This window comes from Mustelus asterias, chromosome 4 (genome assembly GCF_964213995.1).
Source record: "Mustelus asterias chromosome 4, sMusAst1.hap1.1, whole genome shotgun sequence".
Classification (NCBI taxonomy): domain Eukaryota; kingdom Metazoa; phylum Chordata; class Chondrichthyes; order Carcharhiniformes; family Triakidae; genus Mustelus; species Mustelus asterias.
The window spans coordinates 117,752,067-117,779,600 of record NC_135804.1 but is presented as its reverse complement, the minus strand read 5'-3'; positions in this window follow the sequence as shown (position 1 = coordinate 117,779,600).

Here is a 27,534-nt window from a genome sequence, read left to right as displayed (position 1 = left end):
CCTTGAGGTGCCAGGTGTGCAAGCACCTCACAAAGGTACCACATCATGCTCTTGAAGAGCTGCAGCCGGCAACAGCACATCTCCTCCCAGAGGGCCTCGAATGAATTGTGGGGCCTGTACCTCCTTGCCCTCAGCACCCTCAGCCTTCTGTGCACCCTCTCAGGAGCCTGCTCACCCACCTCCTGGCCCTCAGCGGCAGCCCCCTGCCCTCCTTCCTGAGGGACTGGCAGTGGCTGCTCTTGCTGTGGTCTCTCCACACCCGCCACCTCCTGAGCCGCCCCCTCCTCCTCCTCCGCTGCCACCATAATGGCCAGCCGTAAATCGATCAGACAAAGATCCATCTGCACAGCGGGGTTTGGAAAAAGCAAAGCATGACAGATTAATATCATTGGCTGCGTAGACCCAGCACCACTCCAATCCCTCACTTGGGACAGGACCCCCACTTGTGGGAGCTGGCAACACCACACAATCCATGGTGCCCATGCGAGGCCTGATTAGGGTTGTGTGAGATTTCCATCATGACAAATGCTGGCACAGATTATGCAGGTCGGTGAACAGCCATGGGTAATGTGCACCCTTGAGCCATTGCCATGTGTGCAACTGCAGCATCCGTTACAGGCATGTGTTGCTGGTCCGTGTCACAGGGCAGGGACAGACTACAAATCAGCACCAGATGTGTGCCCAGTGACAGCAGATTCCATGCAGTCCATGTCTGAACCTCTGCACCCCGGCCTGGAGCAGCAGCTGCTTCATCTGGTTAGGCCTCAGTCAGCACATGGTGCACTCCTCCCCCACCCCGGAACACCAGCACTCAGTTCAGTCCCTGACCACACCCCTGCACTGCACAGTGTCTTGAAGGGGAAGTCTGAGCAGGATTCCTTTAGGGACCCTTCCCCACAGAGTTTTGAGAAAATAGAAAGCCCCCCCCCCCCACCCCCATCCACCCAAGGTATCACTGGTCCACTGGTCAGCACCTGAAGAGAGCCAGGAGGAAGCCAGGAGTGTGGGAGATTCGAGTCTGAACTCCCACTGAAAAAACAATCGCGATTTAGACCATTTTTCCTGTCAAGTCAGCAGTTAGAATTTTTTTGGGGAGAATCAGGCCCACAATCTGATTTATTATTGTTACATGTATTAACATACAGTGAAAAGTATTGTTTCTTGCCTGCTATACAGAACAAAAGCATACCATTCGTAGAGAAGGAAATGAGAGAGTGCAGAATGTCGTGTTACAGTCATAGCTAGGGTGTAGAGAAATATCAACTTAATGCAAGGTAAATCCATTCAAAAGTCTGACAGCAGCAGAGAAGAAGCTGTTCTTGAGTCAGTTGGTATGTGACCTCAGACTTTTGCATCTTTTTCCCGAAGGAAGAAGGTGGAAGAGAGAATGTCCGGGATGCGTGGGGTCCTTAATTATGCTGGCAGCGAGAGGTGTAGACAGAGTCAACGGATGGGATGCTGGTTTGCGTGATCTAATCTTAGTTCTCCTTCCATCTTGGTAAATCTTCTTTGCACTTACTACAGTACATTTATATCCTTATTATACTTTTGAGCCCAGGCTCAATTGAAGCATGAATACTTGGTCAAATAGCCTGTTTCTGTGTTGTTTATTCTCTGTGATTCAACGTAGACTCTTGAGGGTTTTTTTTACATAATTAACATCATTTAAAATTGTAAGATAGAACAGCACAGAAAGAGGCTATCAAGTCTGTGGTGGTTCTTTCAAAGTGCAGTCTGGTATATTTGCTACTTTTGAATTCTATGATCCTAATAATAAACTCCAGTGCTCTGTTAACATCTTTAATTGTTTTGTTGACATGTGATGCTGGTGTTAATGATTTGTTTGCCTGTTTCCCTCGATCTCTTTGCTTATCTTCGCAATTCAGTTTCTCATTTCCTGTGGTGTCTGTGATGTTTCTGCCTTTCCTGATGAAGTACATTATCTCACATTATCAATGTTAAAGTTCGTTTGTCACATTGCTGCCCAGTCTTCAAGTTTCTGCCTTCTAAAATTATGTTGCATTCTGCCTCAGTGTTAGCTAGAACCCCAACTCGATATACTTTGCAAATGTTGATAGTTACTTATTCCTAAATCCAAATCATTGAAAATTATGCACAATAGGGCCCCCAACACTGACTCTTACCGATTTCTACCTCCCTCCAATCTTAAATTAGGTGTTTGGCTGTGGCTTAGTCTCACCTCTGAATCACAAGGTTCTGCGTTCATGTACTACTCCAGGACATGAAGACAAAAGCCAAGACTAATACTCCATTGCAGTACTGAGGGAATGTTGCACTGACAGTGGTGCAGTCTTTCATGAGATGTCAAACTGACATCTCATGACATCTCTGCTTGCTCAGGGGGTGGATATACAAGATCCCCTGGCACTTTTATGAAGTGGAACAGGGAGGTTATCTCCAGTTTACTGATCAATATTTATCCCTCAATCAACATCATAAAAACAGATTATCTGATCATTATCACATTGCTATTTGTAGAAGCTTGCTGTGCACTTGGCTGCTTCATTTCCTACATTACAACAGTAGATATGTTTCAAAAGTAGTTCACAGGCTGTAAAACATTTTGTAAGTGTTTGTGAAAAACACTATTTAAATGCAAGTCAGTCTTTTTATGTTGTTTCTCAAAGTAGCTACTTTTTACCTTTAGTCTTTGCTTCCTATTTCATTTTAGCAAATGTTCTATCCATTCAGCCATCGATCTCATGACTGGGTACAGTAAGAAGTCTCACAACACCAGGTTAAAGTCCAACAGGTTTATTTAGTAGCATGAGCTTCCGGAGCGCTGCCCCTTCGTCAGGTGAGTAAAGGAGCAGAACTCCAAAAGCTCATGCTACCAAATAAACCTGTTGGACTTTAACCTGGTGTTGTGAGACTTCTTACTGTGCCTACCCCAGTCCAACACCGGCATCTCCACATCATATCTCATGATTGCACATGCCTAATTTTGTCATGAGCCTTTTATGCAGTACCTCGTTGATTGATTTGTGATGACTTCATGGCCTATATCTCCCTAACACAATACGAATATTGACATCTTCCCCATCATTGGCTATGTATCTACCAATTGAAGTATGTACTTTACTCACAGTCACTCAGTTAGGATGTTCTTATTTTTAAAATTGGTTGGCTTCACAGGGCGGCCCCGGTGGCACAGTGGTTAGCACTGTTACATCACAATGCCAGGGACCCAGATTCGATTCCTGGCTCGGGTCACTGTTTGTGCAGAGTCTTCACGTTCTCCCCATGTCTGCATGAGTTTCCTCTGGGTGCTCTGGTTTCCTCCCACAAGTCCTAAAGAAATGCCGGTTAGGTGCATTGGCCATGCCAAATTGCCCCTCAGTGTACCCGAACAGGCACCGGAGTGTGGCGACTGGGGGATTTCCACAGTAACTTCATTACAGTGTTAATGTAAGCCTACTTGTAACGCAAATAAATAAACTTCAAATTGCATCAATTGAGAGACACATTTCCCTGTCAGCTTCATGGAAATGGAAAATGTGAACAATCAACAGTATGAAAAGTTCTCGAAAGGACAGATAGTTCCAGTCTTCCATTTACAACAGAAACACGATTGAAGTCTGACCAAAATCTTACATTGCAACTCTGATGGCCTTCTAGGTTAAGTACCAAAGCCTTTGAATTGTTCTGCATGCTTCAAATGATTCATTAATGCCCTTTTTCAGGCAGGATGTCATTCTGAACATTAAGGAAGCTTAAATGCAGAATATTATTAAAACTGTAATGGCTTGTGAATAACTTGATGGATTTCTTTCGCACTACCATGAATGAATGAGTTTTGATTCTCTTTGCAGAGATGACTCCAGGATTGTATTAATTCGCATACTATTAATTTTACGGTTCTTTCAGTTAGCCTTGTTTACTTATGATTTCACTATATATATAAATTCCTCAGTGAACTCTTTATATATTTCTGTAATGAGTTTACAACCAGGCAAGTAGCTCCATAGAATTCATTTTAACAACGCCCTGCTATTCTCCCTTGATATGACTCAATGAATTTGGAGGCAATTTATGTGATAGCTTTCAAAGTGCATCCGAGTAGTGAGACGTTGTGTAAGTACAATAAAAAATAAAATGAGATCATTTTGGACAACCAATGACGCATTTCAGAGTTATCTCAAAAGTGATCAAAGAATCAAGAAAACCCAAATCATGTTAAAGGAAACTGGTTTAATAACCAGAAGTTAAACATCAATAGCATGTGTTGTTGCCTGTTCTATTTGTGTTTAACCTTGATTATAACATTGTATGTAACTGCAGTGTCACCTTCAATTGGGACTGTTGACTATATCAGTTTTGAAATAATGAACATAGATGGCCAATTTTAAGCAGCAGTGAAGGACAGGCAGGCAGGCAGCAGGTACAGGGTACCTGCTGCCCAACTGTTCTTCTCAACATCAGCTGGGCATCCTATAGATTTCCAGCAGTGAACCAGGCAGGTATGTGTTATATTTTATGTGGCCGGCATCTGGAATTATTAAAAGAGACTTCAAACTTTGGTAGGGACAAGTAATTTATTGATATTTATTGATAAGAGAATCTTGGTACAGGAGTTGCAACCCATGGCTGCCCTGGAGCAGGATCTCCAGTCGTTACTACAGAGCTGCTCGATCATTTTGCCTGAAAGAGGACTCCACCCTCTGGTGTGTTCAGTCATTCTCAGTTTCCACTGGCTCCTCGATTCAGGTGACTCACTTTTGTTGTACTGTCTTAATGAAACAGACACCACATATATATCAGTGTGCTATTGCAATTTACCAGTCTTGGGAGAAGGTAGGAATTCAGTTGAGTTAGCCGATGGTTGAAACATGGGGAAAGGGGTGGATCCACTTCCATTGTGGAAGTGCTGGAAAGAGTGCAGAGGAGATTTACCAGGATGCTGCCTGGTTTGGAGGGTAGGTCTTATGAGGAAAGATTGAGGGAGCTAGGGCTGTTCTCTTTGGAGCGGAGGAGGCTGAGGAGAGACTTAATAGAGGTTTATAAAATGATGAAGGGGATAGATAGAGTGAACGTTCAAAGACTATTTCCTCGGGTGGATGGAGCTATTACAAGGGGGCATAACTACAGGGTGCATGGTGGGAGATATAGGAAGGATATCAGAGGTAGGTTCTTTACGCAGAGAGTGGTTGGGGTGTGGAATGAACTGCCTGCAGTGATAGTAGAGTCAGACACTTTAGGAACATTTAAGCGGTTATTGGATAGGCACATGGAGCACACCAGGATGATAGGGAGTGGGATAGCTTGATCTTGGTTTCAGATAAAGCTCGGCACAACATCGTGGGCCGAAGGAACTGTTCTGTGCTGTACTGTTCTATGTTCTATGTTTTATTCCCCCAAATAGTTCATAAATAAGAGGAGTCAATATTAGCACCATAGCAAGGTACTGAGCAGGATTTTACAGCCTCGCTTGAGCAAGACCCAGAAATTCCAGCCCAAGGTCAACAGACATTTCCGCTGTCCACACCTCATCAGTTCCAATTCCGTGGAGGAGGGGACGGTAGGATTCCAGTGATGCTCTCTGTCCTTGGTTATCAGATTATTAGCATGTCTATTTTTTGAAAATGTTACTACGATTAAAGAAACAATATAAATAATACACGAAACAAAAGTAATGTTTCTCCTTGTGAACACCCATGTTTTCTGTTGTAATATTTTGACACTAAAGTGCTATGGTGAATAATCTCACGAATTCCAACTCACTTCTGATGAGCAGTTTCTTTAGAAGCCACCTAGTATATGCCAGTACTGGTGATATTAAGTCAACAGTAAAATGCAAATCCAGCACTGTTTTTCAGCCATGCTCATGGAAATCTGGCTTTACCAGAAGCTTATTGCATAGGCTTGAAGCAGCAGTGCTAGGAAGGAGAGAGACCCTTTTTGGCTCTGTAGAAATTAACATCACCAAAAAGTGACTTATGGCACTGGAACAAGTAGCATTGGAGAGATATGATTTGAGTGGAACATCCTGCCTAATCGAGTTAGGCAGGGTGTGCTCAAGTGAAAACCTTTTTTACAGTAGGTTCTATCCTATTCACCTCAAAGTAGTCAGGAAAGCATACACATATCTGCATGCACATATGTGTCTTGAGCAGTGTCTTTCTTGCATTGGAGCATTCAGATTGCCAAAAAAGACATCCAAATGCCATGACTGACATGATTCCCTTATCTTTGCGGATGAAAGGTTCAGGTATATCGAGTTAGGCACCTTCCAGAATTAGTGAAAAGCAACTGGAGTAGGTAAACTGCATCTGTATGTTTTAGTTGTATAGAGGCAACAAATTCATATATGTTTGGAAGGCGTGAATAGGATTCACTCTCAGGAAAGGGCGGCACGGTAGCACAGTGGTTAGCACTGCTGCTTCACAGCTCCAGGGTCCTGGGTTCGATTCCTGGCTCGGGTCACTGTCTGTGTGGAGTTTGCACATTCTCCTCGTGTCTGCGTGGGTTTCCTCCGGGTGCTCCGGTTTCCTCCCACAGTCCAAAGATGTGCGGGTTAGGTTGATTGGCCAGGTTAAAGAAATTGCCCCTTAGAGTCCTGGGATGCGTAGGTTAGAGGGATTAGTGGGTAAAATATGTGGGGGTAGAGCCTGGGTGGGATTGTGGTCGGTGCAGACTCGATGGGCCGAATGGCCTCCTTCTGCACTGTAGGGTTTCTATGATTTCTATGAGTGGAAATCAGGAGTACTCTCACTCAAAAGGCTGTGGATGCAGGGAGAAATTACATTTTGGAGACTGGTTTCAAGATTGATCAGTTTTTTGTTCAGTGAGGGTATCAAGGGATATGGAACAAATGTGGGCAAATGACATTGAAATACAGATCAACCTTGAATGGTAGAATAGACTTGAGATTCTGAATGGCCTCGTCCAGCTCCTGTGTTAATTCAGTGAAAGTAATAGAATTATAAATGAGCTCTTTTGTCAGAGGGATCTTCAGAAAGGTTTGGAGATGCTGAGTGAAGTTGTAAACACCCCAAATCCTCTCAAATATAACTGGAAAAGTAATCCTTTCAGTAGATCTTTTTAAACTGAAAATGCTGGGCCTTGTGTAAGATATATCTGCTTGTTCTGATTATGCACCAAAGTCCAGGTGTTCTGTGAAAGTCTGTGTTCAACATCTCTGGCAGCATGAATGATGTAGATAAAATGATTGAATGAGGCTTCAACATGTCAGGGGTCTGAAATGCTTCTTCTCCTGTTCCTTGTCATGCACTAGTGACTGCTAAGTTACTGTAAACCGTAGGTTAATGTCTTTAACAATAGAAATATTACGCAGTATGCAATGCTACATCACCATTTTGCACTGCTTTTTAACAACATAATAAAGGTTGCCACCAGAATTATCCAAGTACCTGCTTAATGTTTAATAATTAATAAAATTTTACTTCACAACGAAAGGCTTTGCCCCAATAGGTCTTTACATGTGAAGGAGGAAATTTTCCAGAAAACCATATTTGTATCATCAAACATATTTTTATTGGACTAATTGGCACCACTCATAACGGGCCAACAATGCAGAGGGGCACCCCCGGATGGATATTCGATCGGGTCTCCCCCTGCACAGCTGAGAGACTCACGAATTTCAGAAACTACGGAAGATCCCTAATCTGCCTAGCAACAGCACGTAGCTGCATTTTTAAACTGGCCAAGGCAGACATAAAAATCTGATAAACTAAGAGATAAGGATAAAAGGTTAAGAATGAAATACCCCAGACACCCAACAGGACAGGATGACATTAACACTCAATCTCACAAGCAGGAAACACAGACACGGAACAATAGGATCAATTTAAATAAGAGGACACATAGAGATGGTAATGGAAAACGCATTTAGACACCGGGGCAGGACCAAGTAATCCCATTAACACGAACACACACCATACAAATGCTAATCCATGAAACTTCCTAGGGACTTTTGAAACTGACAGACCACTTTATACATTGTGTAAAAAAAGGCATAATCAAATGTTCCCGCGCGAATTTTGGATCCCTATAAAGATCCAGAGCTGATGTGATTTAATTGAGATCAACGTGGCCAAGCCACTGTTTCTGAGCTGGCTACGGGGGTCTCCCTAGGATCCTAGTAATTGTACAATAAAGACACGCTTTGAACCTTGATTTGCGACTCAACTTCTATTCTGCACTGGTAAGGGATATTTCCCTACAACAAAATGGCGTAGTCACGGCAGGATTTGATATCTGACTTCTGACTGATGGCCACAGTTTGAAAGTCGGGATCAAATTTAAACGAATCTGATACAAATCCAGAGCAGTCAAAGGCGAGTGCAGGTCTCCGTTCAAAGTGAGGTACCTTTAAGGGTTAGGGTTTGTCTGTTTTAAGTATTGTTGTCTTGTAGAACTGTATAATCTTGCCTAAGTTTTTAAATTGAAACAGAAGTCCGCACTAAAGAGGTACAGGTCAGAACGACCGCGTGGAAGAAGGTAAGTAACTTTTAACTTTAATAGGAGTAAAGGACCAGAGGTAAAGATAACAGGTTTTGGGCTATTTGATAACAGGAATTAAGACTAATATAAAGATAAGTACCGCATGCAGAACTAATTGGTGTAACTAACCCAGGATTGTAAATGAAACCGCTGTCTGTGCCAAGGCAATAGGACAAGGGAGTGCTTGACTCAAGGTGCCCTACCCTAAACTGGACGTTAAGAGGAGAAATCTCCCACGCTAAGGTTGGGTTTTGAAGCGGGCGCTAAGAGGCACAGGCACTCAGGGTGCAAGGCACGGACAGTGTAAATCGGGTAACAACACTGACTCTGAAGGGACGAACAACCTCAGAGTCGATACAGTTACTAACTATAACAGGGGCTTTGATAACAGAATACATGTGTGTAAGTGTTGAGGAAAAGGGGACCCGATCCATCCTGACCAAGAGACACGACGACGGAGGATCCATTAGGGACCCGGGCGGAGTTTGATAACCTTGTTCGTCTGTAGGGAACACCACAGCCCATAGCAGGATACCCGGTTTTGGGGGGTAACGGATCAACCCTGCTAGTGGGGGTGGTGGCCGAGCGGGAGGCGTTGTACTTAGAGGGGCTGGGAACAGGGGCGGACAAACCCACTAAACAACCAGCACACATCCCAATAAGACAACACAAAATAGTCCAAGCGTGAGGTGTCAGGAATAGTTGGGGGAGCCCAGGGGAAAGAGACCCACTGGAACCTCACTACGAGGCCCTACAGCAATACAGACGGTGCTGGGGCAGTATCAGTGACAGGAGATAAGGGAGAGAGTTGAGGCACTTTTACTGTAGCAGCCAGCATACGGGGGTTGCAGGACTGCTAGACAGAAAAATGGCAGACCACGTTGTTAAGGGAGAAACTGCAGTAGCTCTCATTTTGAAGTATCTGTTAGCCAGAGAAGCGATTGTTGCAAAGATGAAACGGAACGGGTGGAACGCATCACAAACTTTAGAAGATCAAAGAAAGTGGGTAGACGGAGTTAAACGGGACAAAACAAAAGTAATGGGAGTAATATTAGTGACCCAGTTAGCTGGACTAATTGAGGAAGTAAATGCCTCAATGGAGGAGAGACACAAAGAGACAGAACAAATTAAAGTATTACAGGAGAGAGTGAGGGAATTAGAATACAGAAACCACACTGCGGAGATAACGCAGAGATCAGAGGAAACGGACCCTCGGCGCCCATACGAGTCAGTGCAGAAACATACAGCCACTCCAGCATCAAAAGAAAACATAGACAATTATAATCTAGCGCCAGTCACGAGAGGAGGGACGTTAGCACAACCAAAGGCAACCTATAAGCCTTTTACGCCAGGGGAAAGGCAGCAGATTATGGCATCCCTGGGGAAGTTAAAACCCAGAAGCGCAAACATGGAATTTTGGGGCGAATTAGATTCGCTCTGGGTAGGACACCAGTTACATTTAAGGGACATACACCAGCTGGTCAGGGCAGCCTGTCCAGCGGATAAATGGAGGTTGGTGGCAGGAGGGCCAGCGACCCAAGCAGCACAGGACTATAATGGAGGAAGGTGGACACATGCCGTTCCTACAACGGCTGAGATAGATGACCAGCAGGCACCCTTTACATTATTCAAGACCGAAGTCCAACGGGTCTTAGGGAACTCCCCCACTAATTGGAGCAGGATCACAAACACTAAACAAGGTCGGGGGGAAAATGCATCGGAATTTGGAGAGAGATTATTCCGGGTATATAGGGAATGTTCAGGACGAGACGACGCGGATAGGAGAGACAGGGCTTTTGTTCAGGCATTTAAGGACGGGCTCTCAGAGGCACACCAAGAGATCCTTAAGATGGGGGTGATAGCATCCCAAGACTATGACGAGCTAGTCGAGTGGGCTAGCGGGATAAGAGAAGAGAAGGCTGCCCAAACCAAGCCCAGACGAGAGAGAGTTGGAACCCCCCATAACGGAGATAGGGGAAGAACCGGGTTCAGCTGCTACACATGTGGCCAGCCAGGGCATACGGCTAGATTCTGCAGAGGGGCACCAGTCAAAGGGAAACCTGAGAATGGCGGGCCTCGCTGTGACCACTGCCACAAGGCAGGGCACACTGAGGCAACATGTTGGGGGAAGCATGGGAGACCCCAAGACAACTATGGAACAACCCCGGGGGCACCACATTCCCGGAATCCACCAGGGTGACTAGGAGAAACCTTAAGCCAGGGAGATGGGAGACGAGAGAGGATTAGTGTAGCCACGCCCACAGAAGACTGTGAATCCCGACAAAAGCCGGTGTCCGTCCACTCCACTTATCGGCCAACATTGGTCGAAATCTCACAACCCGTAGCTCCCATCCAAAACAGGAAAGAGGGGGAGAGAATATATGTAGATGCCTTGAAGGGGGCTGGGAGAGTGTTAAAACTGTTAAAGATTAAAGTGATAGGATTTCTTGAATTTACTTCTGTTTTGAGTTAATTACAGTTTGGAAGAAAGAAGAATAAAAGCGATTGTCTTAATCAATGTTCTGTATTCTCTTTGAATGTTTTACACTCATCCCAGTCTGAAATGATAAGTTTGAATGAAAAAGGATGTACTGTGGAATGACTTTTGGAAGCTTCCATGTGTGTATGTGTGTGTGTGTTTAAACAAAGTGGTTGCGTGGATGCTTTGTTGTTGTTTGTTTTAATGTTAAGAAAGGATTTAAACCTTGGAAGGAAGCATGTGCTCTTTCCTTTGTCTTGAAGTAGAAATTATAAGAGTTAGTTGAGGAGTTAAGAGAAGAAAATAAGTTATTTTGTGGAAAGGTAGAAAAGCAGGAACAAAAGACTGAGGTCTATGAATTAGTTTAAAGTATATCAAGTCAGTGAAATACAGTATTAATCGCAGAATATCGCGATTTGCGAACGTCAGATAGTTTAGTATTCTGAACTAGTTAAAATTATGTACTGCCGTCAGAATTTCATGAGCCATCAAGGTTCAAGGTTTGCCAAATATAAAAGCACTGCAAAGCTTAAAACCTAGCCAGTTAAGAAACCAAAATGTTCCTAATCAAATAACTGGTATGTATTGTACCTGCTTTGATTTTGATTCGGCGCCTGTTACTTTTCCTAGAGTGCGGGGGTTTCGATCTGGAGCTCAGTTTAAAAATAGAAACGGCTTGAATTAAAAGGGTTTGGATATCACGGGTACGATGTGTAAAGTGGTATGATACAACTGCCGCTTGATTATTTTTATTATACAGTATAGCACTGCCATATAGACACAAGAATAACATCAAATCCTGAAAAGCCTTAACCAACTTTGTATGATATATTCATATACTATATTGGGCATTGATAAAGACACGCTTTGAACCTTGATTTGCGACTCAACTTCTATTCTGCACTGGTAAGGGATATTTCCCTACAACACATGAAAGCGATGTGTATGCTCCACACAAGCCTCCCTCCACTGTACTTCATCTAAATCCATCTACATAATCCTCTGTAATAATGTAAAAGCAAATTACTGCGGATGCTGGAATCTGAAACAAAAACAGAAAATGCTGGAAAATCTCAGCAGGTCCGACAGCAACTGTGGAGAGAGAATAGAGCTAATGTTTCGAGTCTGGATGACCCTTCATCAGAGCTTTGTCAGAGCATAACCTATTCTCTTCTTCCTCATGTTTTTATCTGGTTGTCCTTTAATTTCTTGCAAAGATCTGTTCATCTATACCTTATTTTTCTCATGCCCCCACTCCTCGTGTACAGGTTATGCAGAAGCATTGTGTGCTGCAGTTGAATATTTAATCGCAGCTGACATACTAACAGCCAACCAAAGACTATTTTCTTAGTACAGTTGATAAACACCTGAATCCAGAAAACTGCACAGACTGATTGAAGCCTTGCTGCCTTTGAAATTGCAGATACTGCTCTGCATCGAAGTTACTGCCGTGGTCAAACAGGCCTCAGAAATCAAGCTAATGACTGTGGACCAAATACCTTTTCATTCCCATGGAACTTTTTCATTCCCTTGTTCACCTAGAATGCAACCTTCAATATAGAAGCTGAGAGCTGTTGTTAACTTAAGCAGAACTCATCATACACAAGGTGCCTCAGAAACTTCCTCCTTGTACAATTTTGGTATTTGAATGATTTGTCATTTTAGATGTAATGAGTAGCTCTTTGGTTGCTGCTTTTATAGAGTCATAGAATAGAATTATAAAATCCTTACAATGCAGAAGGGTCCATTCAGCCCATCGAGTCTGCATCAACTCTCTGACAGAGTATCTTAGTCAGACTCTCCAGCCCCCCGCCCCACCCCGCCCCACCCCTCCAGCCTCCCCCCCACTCTAATCCTGTAACCCTACACATTTATCATGGCTAATCAATCTAACCTACCATCCTGGGACACTGAGGAGCAATTTAGCATGGCCAAACCACCTAACTTGCGCATCTTTGGATGATAACCTCAGAAATAGATGGAATATGTGATCATGAGTGTCCTATGTGGGCTTTCTTTGTACACTTGCCTCTATCTCCTGCCAAGGCTGTACTAACTCTTCCATCGATGAAAATTAAAATTAGACAGGCAGAAGGCCCATGAGTCCAATTTTATAACTGGATTGCAAGATGTAAGTCCACCTCAATAACTGCAGGTCATACCATTCAACTGATGTCAATGCAGACTTCATTGCACCCATTGGAAAGCAGCATCAACTGTATTCAGAGTCACAAGCCAGCCTCTGAAATGTCTCTCTTAATTAAGGAGGGTTAATGAGATAGCAGAAAATTAACCCATGCCTCTTTTCCAAGTGGAAAACTAACGCTGCCAGGGCCTTTCTTCAAGTTTACATTTCTTTAAACATTGTGCTCTTAAGACCCTATCCAGGAAGCTTTTACTTAAACACAGAATAAGTTGCCCTTTGGACTGGAGCCTCAAGCAAAATTCCCCCCTGTATGGATGAAAACATTGATATGTTAGATATTGGGGATAAAATGTTCAGCGAAAACAGCTTCCAAACCAGGCCATCTATCCACCTTCCAGATTCCAATGAGAGTTATTAAAGTGGTAATTTAAGAGACGAGGTTGCTGGCGTGCAGCTTTATTGGAAGAAAGCAGATTCTAGGGAATTGACCCTATAGCAATAAGAACCATACCTTTGACCCTGCATGGTGTGGCTCGTATAGCATAATGCATTCTTTAAAGTTTGCAGCTGATGATCTACCATGGGGCAAAGCTGAATAGGTAATTCGTCAGCTAACAGACATAGACCAAGCACATTTGAGCATTTTAATGAGGCATAACAGACAGTTAAGTTCCCAAAGAATGCTCACTTTCACTCTAATGAGCAGAAATATGTCTAATTACAATGCTTCTTTAAAACTTCAGCCTATGACAATCCTTTAACAACATGCTCAATTTCTTTGTAATTAGTTTATGCTCATTGTAATAACCAACTACCATTTCTCATTTACACTCAAAGGACCACTATTCAGAAACATGTTTTTTGATGATGACACATCTCAGGATCAAATTACTCTGGAAACAATGATTAACTAGTTTATGGAACACTTTGAAAGAAATAGATACCATGAAATTCGATATTTATAAGGCCCAAATTTAATAGTGCCCTCAAAACTGGGTTGGGAGGTCCAGTTGGCAGCAGGTCAGCTTCCACAGGGCACAGATGTCAGCAACAATCTGACATGAACCTCCTGAGGCGTTGGTGCTCAGTTACATCGAGAAGTCAAGTTCCCTGCCTCTATATCCTGTGTTGAGAACATCATCCTGCGAACTGGAGCTCTGTGCTCATTCTCTCTGTGCTGTAGGGTGAAAGGCAGTTGAGGGGCAGGCTGCTGCTGGCCCTTCTAGTGCTGCTCCTGCTGCTCCTCTTGCTCATTGCCAGAGTGCTTAGTGTAAGCAGCTCCCATGGTGCTGTGAAAGCTGACAACAGGAACGTAACAGATGAAAGGGGAAAAAAACAATCTCCAAGGTAGCAGACCTAACCCTGGGATGGTTTCGAAATCACTTTCAAAGTAGTGAAAGCATATTCTCACAACAGGTCTTGGGAGCAAAAGTCTTTCACTGAGGCAAAGAAGCAGCTGTCAGTCTCAACATTTAAAGGAGTTCCAGTCTGATAATTGCTCAAATTCACCAATCCCCATTGTGCACCCGGTTTGTTCAATCTGGGGAGCATCCAGGAAGCCTTGGAACCCCATGCCCAGTTAAAAATGCCTTTTAATGTCTCCTTTTAGTATATTTTACTAGCAGGCCTGTACATCCAACAGGGGTCTCCTGCATGAAACCAAATGTGCATTTATTAACTTTGATAGTTGGTGAATTCCTGCCAACTTCCCAACACATCAGCATGTTTTCCCCGGGTCAGAAGAATGGAGTGAGGACCATTCCCAGCTTTTAAATCCAGTCAAGAGGAATGTTCCCAGGAAGTGGAGAGGGGGATTGGTGAAAATGTGAGTCATGGCGGGTAACTCCAAAGCAAGTTCGGAAGGCCTAACTTAGTGAACTGGCACTGTATACATGTTTTTTTTAAACAAACAATAGAACATGAAACAGCCCTCCAGCCCTTATTCCTTACATTCCTCTCCCTCACAAATATTGTGAGCTTGAGTTCCAGTAAGCGTGACAGTTCCAATGAGTATATGCATTTCTTATCCAGATTCATGTCTATCTGTAGCAATCCAAAGGGGAGTTTATCTATCCAAAAGAACAGCTGGCCTCTTCCAAAGGACACCTTATCTCTCCATAATGTGTCTCAGGACCATATCAGGCAGCACAGTGGCACAGTGGTTAGCACTGCTGCCTCACAGCGCCAGGCACCCAGGTTTGATTCCCGGCTTGGGTCACTGTCTGGGTGGAGTTTGCACGTTTTCCCCGTGTCTGCGTGGGTTTCCTCCGGGCGCTCCGGTTTCCTCCCACAGTCCAAAGATGTGCGGGTTAGGTGGATTGGCCATGCTAAAATTGCCCCTTAGTGTCAGGGGGACTAGCTAGGGTAAATTGCATTTGGCTATGGGATTGTGGTCGGTGCAGACTTGATAGGCCAAATGTCCTCCTTCTGCACTGTCGGATTCTATGATATCCAAAAGGGTACATTACCTCTCCAAAAGCATCATCCACCTATCTAAGCAACTCTGAAAAGTTTAGACCTGCTACAGGTCTCATCTGCATGCATCATGTTTTCCATTCCTGGCTGATGAAAATCTGACGTGACTGGAGGGTGCTGCTGTTTTATCTGGGCAGCTGCCTCTGTAAATCATGAATGTTCAACTTAGAACTCAGCCCATTCTCCCTCGACATGAACATTCTAGGAGCCACATTCAGAGGCTGGAATTCTGGATCCGGGCATCTGCAGCCATTTTCTAATGATAGAGAGGCTTTCTGTCTTTAAGGAAATTCAAGCCTATATATTCCCAAAATGAACCTGTGCTGTGTAAACTCAAAGATATACAGGATGTTTTCATCAATTCCTGCTAAATTACAGCAGAAAAGAATTTCAACAGAGTGGATATTCCTTTGTGTGAGTGAGTCTCCCTTGCACTTAATGGATGCAATAGTTACCGTATTAAACACAAATAATGCAAACGCAGCCAACATTGTGAAGCTCAGCGTAAGTTTCAAAAACAGATCTTATCTGCATGTTGCAGCACTTCAGATTTTTCAAAGTTTGAATTGGCTTCTTTTGTGGCTTTCACACAAATATACAAATTGGGAGCAGGAGTAAGGCACCTGGCCCCTCGAGCCTGCTCTTCATGGCTGATCTAATTGTGACCTTAACTTTGCATTCCACCTACTCCCGATAACCTTTAACTCCCTTGTTAACCAAGAATCTATCTATCTCTGCTTTAAAAATATTCAACAACCCTGCCTCAACTGCTCTCCAAGGAAGAGAGTTGCAAAGACTCATGACCACCTAAAAGAAACAGAATTTATTTTCATCTCCATCTTAAATGTGAGACCTCTTCTTGTTAAACTGTGTCTCTTAGTTCTACTCTATCTCATAAGGGGAAACAATCCTTGCAGCATCCACCCTGTAAAGTCCCTATGGTTATTTTTATTTCCCTATTTTACTTTCAATGATTTGTTTCAATCTAATCTATACATCAACATCATTTTACTGATTATCTTTTATATTATTTAAATGTTTCCTGTTCAACAATGTGATTGATTCTTAAATGTCCTCTGAAATGGACCAGCAACCACTCAGTTGTACTCAACCACTAAAAATGGAACAAAATGGAATGAAACACGACAGATCACTCGACATTGATCTAGGCACCGGAAACAACAATGGCAAACCCAACCCTGTTGACCCTGCAAAGTCCTCCTGACTAACATCTTGGGTATTATGCTAAAATTGGGAGACTGTCTCCCAGGCTTGTCAAGCAACAGCCTGATGTACTGATGTAGTCATACTCATGTAATCACACATTATAGATAATGTCCCAGACACCAGCACCACCATTCCTGGTGTCCTGTGTCACCGGCAGGACAACCCAGTAGAGGTGATGGCACAGAGGTATACAGTCAGAAGGGAGTTTCCCTGGGAATCTTCAACATTGAATTTGAACTTCATGAAGTCTCATGGCACCAGATCAAACATGGACAAGGAAATCTCCTGGTATTGCCCCCCTTCAAGTAATGAATCAGTACTCCTCCATGCTGAACACCACTTGGAGGAAGCAACAAGGGTGGGAAAGGCACAGAATGTACTCTGGGTGGGGACTTCAATGTCCATCACCAAGCATGACTTGGCAGTACCACCACAGACCAAGCTGGCAGGGTCCTAAAAGACATAACTGCCAGACTGGGACTGCAGCAGGTGGTGATGGAACCAACAGGAGAGAAAAACATACTCTACTTATCCTCAACAGTCCGCCTGCCACGGATGCATCTGTCCATGACAGTATCAGTAGGAGTGACCACCTCACAGTCCTTGAGGAGACGAAGGACCATCTTCATATTGAGGATAACTTCCATCATGTTGTGTGGCACTACTACTACACTAAATGGAATCGACTTCAAGCAGATCTCGCAGCTCAAAAGTGGGCATTCATGAGGCACTATGGGCTAGCAGCAGAATTGTACTCAGCCACAATCTGTAACCTCATAGCCTGGCATATCCCCTACTCTAACATTACCCCCAAGCCAGGGGTTCAACCCTGATTCAATGAAGCATGCAGGAGGGCATGCCAGCAGCTTACCTAAAAATGAGGTGTCAACCTGATGAAGCTACATTACAGTACTACTTGCGTGCCAAACAGCATAAGCAGCAAGTAATAAACAAAGCTAAGTGATCCCACAACCAATGGATCAGATCTAAGTTCTGCAGTCCTGCCATATCCTGCTGTGAATGGTGGTGCACAATTAAACAACTCACCCGAGGAGGAGGCTCCACAAATACCTTCATCCTCAATGATGGAGGAGCCCAGCATATCAGTACGAAAGATAAGACTGAAGCAATCGCAACAATCTTCAGCCGGAAGTGCTGAGTGGATGATCCCCAGAATCACAGATGTCAGCCTTCATACAATTTGATTCACTCCACATGATATCAAAAAACAGTTGAATGTATTGGATATTGCAAAATCTAGGGTACTAGCAACATTCCGATGATAGTACAATTGTGCTCCTAAACTTGCCGCGCCCCTAGCCAAGATCGTCCAGTACAGCCACAACACTAGCATCTCCCTGGCAATGTGGAAAATTACCCAGATATGTCCTGTAAACAAGAAACACGACAAATCCAACCCAGCCAATTACCACCTCATCAGTCTACTCTCGATCATCAGGAAAGTGATGGAAGAAGTTATCAACAGCTCTATCAAGCGACACTTACTCAGCAACAACCTGCTCATGGGCACTCAGTTTGGGTTCTGCCAGTGTCACGCAGCTCCTGACCTTATTACAGTGTTGGTTCAAACATGGACAAAAATGCCAGAAGTGGGGCGAGAGTGACTGACTTTGACATCAAGGCAGTATTTGACTGAGTATGGCATCAAAGAGCCCTAGCAAAACTGGAGTCAATGGGAATCGGGGGAAAGCCCTCCACTGATTGGAGTCATACCTGACACAAAGGAAGATGGTTGTGGTGATTGGAGGTCAATCATCTCAGCTCCAAGACATCACTGCAGGAGTTCCTCAGCATTGTGTCCTGGACCCAACCATTTTCAGCTGCTTCATCTTAAGGTCAGAAGTGAGGATGTTTGCTGATGACTGCATAATGTTCAGTATCATTTGTGACTCCTCAGATACTTAAGAAGTCCATGTTCGAATGCAGCTCGACCTGGACAATATCCAAGCTTGGGCTGACAAGTGGCAAGTAACATACACGCCACACAAGTGCGAGGCAATGACCATCTCCAACAAGAGAGGATCTAACCATCATCCTTTGACATTCAATGGCATTATCATCACTGAATCAACATCCTGGGGGTTACTATTGATCAGAAACTGAACTGGACTAGCCAAATAAATACTGTGGCTACCAGAGCAGATCATAGGCTAGGAATCCTAGTAACTCATCACCCGATTCCCCAGAGCCTATCCACCAACTGCAGTGCACTAGTCAGGAATTGTAATGGAATTTGCCTGGATGAGTGCAGTTCCAACATTCAGGAAGCATGACACCATCCAGGACAAAGGAGCCCGTTTGATTGCTACCTCTTCCACAAAACCTCAATCCCTCCACCACCAACTAACGGCGACAGATGTGTGTACTATCTACAGGATGCACTGCAGGAACTCACCAATATTCTTTAGATGTCATCTTCCAAACCCATGATCACTACCATCTGGAAGGACAAGAGCAGCAGATACTTGGGAACACTACCACCTGCTGGTACCCCTCTGAGTCACTTACCACCCTGACTGAGAAATATATCACCGTTCCTTCACTGTCGCTGAGTCAAAATCCTGGAACTGCCTCCCTAACAGCACTGTGGGTGTATCAATACTACATGGATTGCAGCAGTTCAAGAAGGCAACTCACCACCACTTATTCAAAGGCAACTAGGGATGGGCAATAAATGCTGGCCTAACCAGTGATGCTACGTCCCAGAAAATTAATTTTAACAATTAGCTTAGGGGTGGCATGGTGGCACAATGGTTAGCACTGCTGCCTCACAGCCCCAGGGGCCCGGGTTCGATTCTTGGCTTGGGTCACTGTCTGTGTGGAGTTTGCACATTCTCCTCGTGTCTGTGTGGGTTTCCTCCGGGTGCTCTAGTTACCCCCAACAATCCAAAGATGTGCAGGTTAGGTGAATTGGCCATGCTAAATTCTCCCTCAGTGTACCTGAACAGGCGCCGGACTGTGGCGACTAGGGGATTTTCACAGTAACTTCATTGCAGTGTTAATGCAAGCCTACTTGTGACTAATAAATAAACTTTTATTTTATGTCATTGCAGAGGTGCAAATGCAACTTATAGAAAGGACGGAACTTAGAACTATCATCATCACGAGAGAAAATATTCTGAGCAAACTATCGGGATTGAAGGCAGGCAAATCCCCAGAGCCTGATGCCTCACATCCTAGGGTCTTAAAGGAAGTGAAGTTGGAGACAGTGCATCCATTGGTAAAAGTATTCCAAATTCCCTGGCTGTGGGAGTAGTTTCCATGGATTGGAAAAATGCTAATGATACACCCTTATTCAAAAAGTGAGGCAGGCTGGAAACTATAGGCCAATTAGTTTAACATCTGTCACTGGGGAATTGTTTGAATGAATTATAAAGGAAGTAATAACAAGACATTTAGAAAGTCAAAATGCAATCCATCAGAGTCAGCATGGTTTGTGAAGGGTAAATCATGTTTGACTAATTAGCTTGAGCACTTCAAAGATGTAACAAGCAAGGTGGATAATGCTGGTCCTGCAGATGTATTATATCTGGACTTCCGGAAGGCATTTGATAAGATCGTATACAAAAGGTTAATACACAAGGTTAGGTCACACAGGATTAGGGTTAATCTATTAGCTTGGACAGAGGATTGGATAACCAACAGAAAGCGGAGTGTGAGGATAAATGGGTCTTTATTGGGTTGGCAAAATGTCACTAGTGGAGTGCCACAAGGTTCAGTCCTCGGTCCCCAACTACTTACAATCTATATTAATGACTTGGATGCAGGGAAAGTAGGTACCATAGCTAAATTTGCAGATGGCATGAAAATAAGAGGGATAGTAAGTTGTGACAATGAAATAAAAAAATTACAAATGGACAGGGCTCTAAATAGGGCTTTGAACTAAATAGTGGGGGGAGGGTTCAGTTGTATGGAGAATTAGACAAAGTTAAAGGAGAGGGTAGAAGTGCAGGTTAATGGAGCTGAGGGCTCAGGAGAAGTTAGTAAAGTTTCCAGAACATGTAATAGAACAGAGAGTATAGAAGGTGGCAGGAATCGAACCTCAGGCAGAGCAAAAAAGGTGACAAGTATGAGAAGGGAGGTGGTCAATGCAGGACTGAGGGTGTTGTACCTAAATGCGCACAGTATAGGGAACAAGGTAAATGAGCTTGTTGCACACATTGAAGTTGGCCGGTACGATGTTGTGGGCATCACAGAGATGTGGCTGCAGGGGGATCAGGGCTGGGATCTAAATATCCAAGGATATGTGTCCTATTGGAAGGACAGGCAGATGGGAAAAAGGGGTGGGGTTGCATTGTTAGCAAGGAATGAAGTTAAATCGATAGCAAGAAGCGATATAGGATCAGAAGGCATAGAATCCCTGTGAGTCGAGTTAAGGAATCGCAAAGGTAAGAAGACCCTGATGGGAGTTATGTACAGTAGTCAGGATGTGGAGCAGAAAATAAATCAGGAAATAGAAAAGGCATATAAAAAAGGCAACATTAAGATAATCTTGGGGAACTTCAATATGCAGGTGGACTGGGAAAATCAGATAGGTAGTGGATCCCAAGAAAAGGAATTTGTGGAATGTCTATGAGATGGTTTTTTGGAGCAGCTTGTGACAGAGCCGACTGGGGAACAAGCAATTCTGGATTTGGTAATGAGGCAGACTTGATTAGGGAACTTGAGGTGAAGGAACACTTTGGGGGCAGTGACCACAATATGATAGAATTTACCCTGCAGTTTGAGAGGGAGAAGCTGGAATCAGATGTAATGGTATTACAATTAAATAAAGGTAACGACAAAGACATGAGGGAGGAGCTGGCCAGAGTTGGTTAGAAAGGGAGCCTAGCAGGGAAGACAATGGAAGAGCAATGGCAGGAGTTTTTGAGAGTTATTTGGGCGGCACAACAGAAATTCATCCCAAGGAGGAGGAAACATGCTAAGGGGAGGACGAGGCATCCATGGCTGACAAGGGAAGTAAAGGACAGAACAAAAGCAAAAGAAAAAGCATACAAGTGGCAAGGATTAGTGGGAAGCCAGAGGATTGGGAAGCCTTTAAAAGTGAACAGAGGACAACTAAAAAAGCAATAAGGGGGGAGAAGATGAAATACGAGTGTAAGCTAGCTAGTAATATAAAAGAAGATAGGAAGAATTTTTTCAATATATAAAAGGTAAGAGAGAGGCAAAAATACCCATTGGACCACTGGAAAATGAGGCTGCAGAAGTAATAATAGGAAACAAAGAAATGGCAGAGGAACTGAATAGTTACTTTGCATCAGTCTTCATGGCGGAAGACGCCAGTGGGATGCTAGAACTCCAGGAGAGAGTCAGGGGGCACAGGCAAGTGTAGTGGCCATCACTAAGGAGAAGGTTCTGGGGAAACTGAAAAGGTCTGAATGTGGATAAATCACCTGGACCGAATGGACTAAACACCAGGGTTCTAAAAGAGATAGCTGAAGAAATTGTGGAGGCATTGGTGGTGATCTTTCAGGAATCACTGGAGGCAGGGAGGGTCCCAGAGCATTGGAAAGTAGCTAATGTAACACCACTGTTTAAGAAGGGAGGGAGGCAACGGACGGGAAATTATAGGCCGGTTAGCCTGACTTTGGTCATTGGCAAGACTTTAGAGTACATTATTGAAGATGAGATCGCAAAGTACTTGGAAATGCATGATAAAGTAGGACTGAGTCAGCACAGCTTTGTCAAGGGGAGGTCATGTCTGACAAATCTGTTAGAGTTCTTTGAGGAGGTAACAAGGAAGTTAGATAGAGAACCAGTGGACGTGATTTATTTAGATTTCCAGAAGGCCTTTGACAAGGTGCCACCTAGGAGACTGTTAAATACGTTAAGTGCCCATGGTGTCAAGGGTAAGATCCTGGCATGGATAGAGGATTGGTTGACTGGCAGAAGGCGAATAAAGGGGTCTTTCTCAGGATGGCAGCCGGTGACTAGTGGTGTGCCTCAGGGGTCAGTGCTGGGACCACAACTTTTCACAATATACATTAACGATTTGGAGGAAGGAACTGAAGGCACTGTTGCTAAGTTTGCAGATGATACAAAGATATATAGAGGGAGAGGTAGTATTGAGGAAGCAGGGGGGCTGCAGAAGGACTTGGACAGGTTCGGAGAGTGGGCAAAGAAGTGGCAGATGGAATATAATGTGGAAAAGTGAGGTTCTGACTATGGAAGGAGGAATGGAGACATAGACTATTTTCTAAATGGGAAAATGCTTGGGAAATCAGAAACACAAAGGGATTTGTGAGTCATTGTTCAAGATTCTCTGAAGGTTAACGTGCAGGTTCAGTCGACAATTAGGAAGGCAAATGCAATGTTAGCATTCATGTCGAGAGGGCTAGAATATAAGAGCAGGGATGTACTTCTGAGGCTGTTTAAGGCTCTGGTCAGACCCCATTTGGAGTATTGTGAGCAGTTTTGGGCCCCGTATCTAAGGAAGGATGTGCTGGCCTTGGAAAAGGTCTAGAGGAGGTTCACAAGAATGATCCCTGGAATGAAGAGCTTGTCGTATGAGGAATGGTTGAGGACTCTGGGTCTGTACTCGTTGGAGTTTAGAAGGATGAGGGGGGATCTTATTGGAACTTACAGGATACTGCGAGGCCTGGATAGAGTGGACGTGGAGAGGATGTTTCCACGAGTTGGAAAAACTAGAACCAGAGAGCACAACCTCAGGCTAAAGGGACAATCGTTTGAAACAGAGATGAGGAGGAATTTCTTCAGCCAGAGAGTGGAGAATCTGTGGAGCTTTTTGCCACAGAAAGCTGTGGAGGCCGGGTCATTGAGTGTCTTTAAGACAGAGAGGCGGCACGGTAGCACAGTGGTTAGCACTGCTGCTTCACATCTCCAGGGTCCTGGGTTCGATTCCCGGCTCGGGTCACTGTCTGTGTGGAGTTTGCACATTCTCCTCGTGTCTGCGTGGGTTTCCTCCGGGTGCTCCGGTTTCCTCCCACAGTCCAAAGATGTGCGGGTTAGGTTGATTGGCCAGGTTAAAAAAATTGCCCCTTAGAGTCCTGGGATGCGTAGGTTAGAGGGATTAGTGGGTAAAATATGTGGGGGTAGAGCCTGGGTGGGATTGTGGTCGGTGCAGACTCAATGGGCCGAATGGCCTCCTTCTGCACTGTACGGTTTCTATGATGATTTCTATGAGAGATAGATAGGTTCTTGATTAATAAGGGGGATCAGGGGTTATGGGGAAAAGCCAGGAGAATGGGGATGAGAAAAATATCAGCCATGATTGAATGGCGGAGCAGACTCGATGGGTCGAGTCATCTAATTCTACTCCTATGTCTCATGGTCTTATGGATATTGGAAAGGTTGAGTAGAGGAAAAATCAACAGATGGAGTTTATCATGGATAAATATCCATTTTGCTCAGAAAAATGCAAAGGCAAATTGTTACCTAAATGGAAAGAAACTTCAGAGTGCTTCAGTGGAGAGGGATCTGAATGCTCTTGTGCATGAATCTCAGAAAATAAGTAGGCAAGTACAGCAGGTAATAAGGAAGATAAATGGAATCTTGGCATTTATTGCTAAAGGAATAGATTATGAGAGTAGTGAAGTGTTGCTGCTACTGTGCAAAGCATTGGTGAGACCACACTTAGGATATTGCGTGCAGTTTTAGTCGTTTTATTTGAGGAGGAATATAGTTGCATTGGAAACAGTTCAGAGGAGGTTTGCTCGATTGATTCCAGAGATGAAGGGTTCGTCTTACGAAGAGTGATTGTGTAGTTTAGTCCTATACTCCCTGGAGTTTAGAAGAATGAAAAGAGATCTAATTGAGGTGTACAAGATGATAAGGGGGATTGATAAAGCAGACTTGGAGAGGATGTTCCCTCTTGTAGGGCAATCTGGAACAAATCATAGTTTTAGGACAAGGGGTTGCAGATTCAAAACAGATGTGGAGAAATTACTTCCCACAAAGAGTCATGAGTCTGTGGAATTCATGACCCCAGGGCATGAAGGATGTTGGGACTCTGAGTAAATTGAAGGAAGAGGTGGACAGATTTCAAATTAGTAAGGGTTGAAGGGCATGGTGAAGGGGCAGGTAAGTGGAGTTGAGGCCGAGATAAGATCAGCCATGATCGTATTAAATGGCAGAGCTAAATTGCCTGCTCCTCCTTTTAGTTCTTACATTTACCTACTACCTTTCCATGACTGATATGTCTGTTTATTCTCTCGACTGTTCCCACCCCGGTTCAGTTTTGCAACAGTACTGAAATGCTTGTCGAAGTGTCAGTTCAGTGAAGAGTACACAACAGGAATGTTTAACTTGTCTTCTCTCTGTGAGTTTCCAGTATTCTCACAGTATATTATTCTTCCCTATTTGCCTGGCTGCGAACAAATCTGAGCAAGATAGCACATTAATTAAACTGCAGTGAGCCATCCCATGTTGACTACATACTGATCAAAAAAGAATTGATTCAAATTCTAGGTACATCTGTTCATGTTGCACATTCCCAATGTTAATGATCAAATACAAAGGAACAGAACTTTTCAAATGTTGAGCTATATTTTTCTTTTGTCATTTATATCTGAGCAAATTTAATGTGAGGCATATCGCAATTTTGGTTGTAGACGCAACTCTTTCACTGGTATGTTAGACTTTCTTCTCGCTATTAATAGCTGATTCTAGTTTTTAATGCTGTAGTATTTAAAACTCCATTAGACTCATAATAAAGGTGATGAAAGTTGAAAATAGCGCTTGTTTGCAATTTTCAATGTCAAATGCAACCATGATCCACATGCAGCACTTTTCCCGAGTTCAGCTCGGACTTTAGAACAAGAGGACTATAAGCAGGATTTCACCTCCTCCCCCCCGCCCTCGACACCACCCCCTCCCTTCCGCCCTCCCCCCCCCCACCCCCCCACCCCACCCGTGAAACACCGTGGTGGGAGGTGGAGCGTCACTCAATGGCAATGGGACAGTGGGATCTTATGGTCCCTCCATTTTCATGATGTGGAGATGCCGGCGTTGGACTGGGGTAAACACAGTAAGAAGTTTAACAACACCAGGTTAAAGTCCAACAGGTTTATTTGGTAGCAAAAGCCACACAAGCTTTCGGAGCTCTAAGCCCCTTCTTCAGGTGAGTGGGAATTCTGTTCACAAACAGAGCATATAAAGACACAGACTCAATTTTCATTTCCCCTCCATTTTCAACAGGGTTTCCCGTTGAACACACCCTTTGCCGCAGGGAAACTCACAGCGGGATGCGCCATCGGTGGGACCATAACATCCCGCCGGTGGAAACGGCAGCAGGATTTCGGCATGTGCGTGGAATCTCCCCTCCCTCCCCCCACCCAGCCCCCCATTTTGCAGAGGTGGGAGGTGGCATGCACCTTGTCCAAATACATACAATGAGCAAGTTTTTGTTAATTCATTCACGGGGTGTGGGTGTCACTTGCAAAGCTAGCATTTATTTCCCATCTCTAGTTGCTGCAGAGAGGTTGATGGTGAGCGGCCTTCTTGACAACTGAGTGGCTTGTTAGACCATTTTGGAGTGTGGTTAAGAGTCAATCACACTGATGTGAGTCGGTAATCACACATAGGCTGGAAAATGGAGGTATATTTTAACTGCAGCAGGTGCTGGAATTCATTGCACAAGTGATTGTGATCTGGGAAATGCACAGGTATGACAGAACATGGATTAAATGAATTGCAACGTCCCCTGAATCAGCATTGGATGTTTGAGGGAGGTGGAGGGAAGAAGTAAGATCCTCTGTTCGAAGGGGCCAAAAGCCTCTCCAGGCAAACTCTGAGAAGGCAAGAAGAGCAGATAACTGTATAGGTTAGTGTAAAGAATGTCAGTATAAAGATACAGTGCTGAAAGAAGTTCAATAACCTCATAGGAATCGTCAAGGTTAGTTTAAATATCACATCCCAACAACTGCATTACCATAATCTCACAATGCTCAATGCACTACACCCCCACATCACTCACCTTCCAACACTCTCCATCAATCATCATTCATTGCTTCACCTCATTCTCACAGCACTGCTTTAAACCCCACGCTCATATCTCACAACTTGCACAAACTGTCAGCTATTCAACAATAAGAACATAATTAAATAAGAAATAGGAACAGGAGATTACCATACAATATTTATTTTATTCGTTCACGGGGTGTGGGCACTGTTGGCTGGGCCAGCATTTATTGTCCATCCCTGAAGGCAATTAAGAGCCAAACACATTGCTGTGGCTCTGGAGTGACATGTAGGCCAGGCCAGCTCAGGACAAAAGATTTCTTCCCTAAAGGACATTAGTGAACCAGATGGGTTTTTACGACAATTGACAATCTCAACATTTCCCTTGATTGGATACCCGGGTCCCCAGAGCATTTCCGTGGGTCTCCAGATTACTAATCCAGCGACAATGTCACCATGGCACTGCCTCACCACATATAATCCATAATTATGGTTTATTTTGGGCTTCAAAGTCACTTTCCCGCATACTCCCCATATACCACGATTCCACGAAAGACCTAACGATCTCTATCTTAACTTTAAATATATTCAATGACAACACATTTACAATCCTCTGGGGTAGAGAATTCCAAAGGTTCACAACCATTTGAGTGAAGAAATTTCAAATTTCAAAATAACCCTCATCTCAGCTCTAAGCGATTCCCTTGTTCTAGATTCCCCAACCAGGGAGACAAGGCCTCAGCAGATAACTTACTCTTTTTCCCAGTCATCAATATAGATTGTA